This window comes from Silene latifolia, chromosome 4 (assembly GCF_048544455.1).
Source record: "Silene latifolia isolate original U9 population chromosome 4, ASM4854445v1, whole genome shotgun sequence".
Classification (NCBI taxonomy): Eukaryota; Viridiplantae; Streptophyta; class Magnoliopsida; order Caryophyllales; family Caryophyllaceae; genus Silene; species Silene latifolia.
The window spans coordinates 45,982,853-45,985,359 of NC_133529.1; the positions used below are offsets into that span (position 1 = coordinate 45,982,853).

Sequence of the window (2,507 nt, forward strand, 5' to 3'; positions counted from 1 at the left end):
GATTTTGATTTTGGTAACCTTGGTTTTGATTGTAAAAGGGTCTTTGATTTTGATTTCTCATGGGTGGTGGAGTGTATGTTGTTTGAGGGTTTTGAACATTTTGGCTTTTGTATGAGAGATTTGGATGGAACTTGGTGTTTTCATTGTAAAAATTTGAATAAGGGGTACCACTTTTGTAAGCTTGGAAAGCATTAACTTGTTCGGTTGTTCCCCTACACTCACTTGAGTCATGACCCAAAGTTCCACAATTCTCACATATCCCGCTTGGGATTGATGAGGATGCCGTCATGGCATTGACATGATGCTTTGATGTTTTTGAGTTTTCCTCAAGTCTAGCTATAGCTTGTTCAAACTTCAAGTTGATTGTGTCAATGTGAGCACTAAGTTGAGCACCCAATTGAGTAACGGAGTCCACTTCATACTTTCCTCCTCTAGTAGCCTTGCGAGGTCTACTATATTGTGAATTATGGACCGCCATTTCCTCAATCTTGTTCCATGTTTGATTGTCATCAACTTCGGTGAACATTCCATTTGATCCCATATTGAGAATGTTCCTTGAATCTTCATATAAACCATTCCTAAATTGTTGCACTAAAAACCATTCGCTAAGTCCATGGTGAGGACATGAGCGACAAATACCTTTGAACCGCTCCCAAGCTTCATACAAAGATTCTTCATCCCTTTGCTTAAAACCCGTAATTTGAGCTCTTAGCATGTTAGTCTTCTCCGGTGGGTAGAATTTTTTGTAGAAAGCTAGAGCTAGCTTCTTCCAAGAATCTATTCCAAGGGTGGCCTTATCAAGGCCCTTCAACCATTGCTTTGCGGTGCCGATTAACGAAAAAGGAAATAAGACCCATCTTATTTGGTCTTGAGTCACGCCCGTTTGAGAGATAGCTTCACAATAATCGCAAAAGGTTTCCATATGAGAATGAGGGTCCTCACTAGGCATTCCCCCGAATTGGCTCCTCTCAACTAGTTGGATGAAGGCGGACTTGGCAATAAAATTACCGGTGAGATGTTGCGGGGTAGGAGTACCATTTGGTAGATCCTCCTCGGTGGGTATAGAGTGTGACGAGAATTTAGGCATTGTAGGTGGATTTTGTGTGGTATTGTTTAATGGGTTCTCTTCTCCTTCTATTGCGAAAGGATTGACAAACTCACTAGTGGGTTGAACAACTTCACCAACACCTCCCAAATTCCTCCTAACAAGTCTCCTATTATTCGTCAAGGTTCTTTCGATTTCACGGTCAAAAGGTAACAAATCTCTTTGTAACCTTCTAGACATGCAAAATATCAAACAACTCGAAAACAATTAGAACAAACCTTGAGGAGTTTTACTTCCCAAGGTGAAAAAGACACAACTAATAACAATAAAAGAAATCTTAAATCAATTAAACACCGTCCCCGGCAACGGCGCCATTTTTGATCGAGGCCATTTCGTGTTCACAATTAAGCATATGTGGTCGTTGGTCAATGGTCGATACAAAACACAATTTATACTCCACAAACAACTCTACAATTAGTAAAGAGGCAAGTAAAGGCCGGATCCCAAGGGACGGGTATTGAAATGAGAATTCTATTGTAACTAGTAGTGTCTAGGGGTGTCACAAATTGGGTTGATGTAGAAGGTTACTAAACTAAAATAACAATGAAAATAAACTAGCAAGATGAATAAAATAAGGGGTGTAAACAATTGATTAAAGGCACTAGGGTGTCATGGGTTCATAGGGGAATCATGGGATATGATCATACAAACATGTTCTCAAATTATAAGCAAGCAATTATTGTTGTGATGGATTGAGTTGGGTTATATCTTACAATCCTAGGAAAGTTTGGGTCCCGGAGCCGAATCGATTAGATTGTACAACACCTACAAGTCGACTTAATCTTTCCTACTCAACACATGCATGGTCTAACAAGACTCGAGTTGGGTTATGTCTTACAAGTCAAGTTGAAAGGATAGAAGATGATAGTAAATGCAAGGATTCATAGGCTTAGCATTTCATCAAATATAACATGTGCATGTATTAAGATCAAAACAAGCAAGCAAATAAGATATGAAAGCATATTAATTTAAGCATGAATCATTCCCCATGTTGGTTTCCCCTAATCACCCATTAAACCCTAGCTAAGAGACTACTCACTCATCATCATATTGATCATGCTAGAAAGGTTGTCAATCATACTAACATAATGAAACATGATGAATAAATGAAAGTAATTAACAATAATTAAAAAGGGATTAAGAGATTATACCTACTAATGATTCCAATAATAAAGCAAGAATAATAGAAGTACTTGAATCCTAGATTGAGAGGTTGTCAATCTCCCAAAATAACCCAAATAATCTTCAATTACCCAAAATAAAGGAAGAACAAGAGAGAGATTAAAGAACTAAAACTTGGATTAAAACTTGATTAATACTTGATTACAATATTAAAGAGAGATTTGATTGATATTAACTACACTAATTATTGATAAGAAGAACATGCTCCTCTAATTAGCCT

At 37.6% G+C, this 2,507-nt stretch overlaps 1 non-coding gene across 1 annotated transcript; it reads left to right on the plus strand.

Annotated features, from left to right (window-relative positions):
• Positions 1 to 608: 608 nt before the first annotated feature.
• LOC141654233 (small nucleolar RNA R71) lies at positions 609 to 715 on the plus strand. The gene has a single exon (XR_012547796.1). It is a non-coding gene; the product is annotated as a small nucleolar RNA R71 (small nucleolar RNA).
• Positions 716 to 2,507: the final 1,792 nt, after the last annotated feature.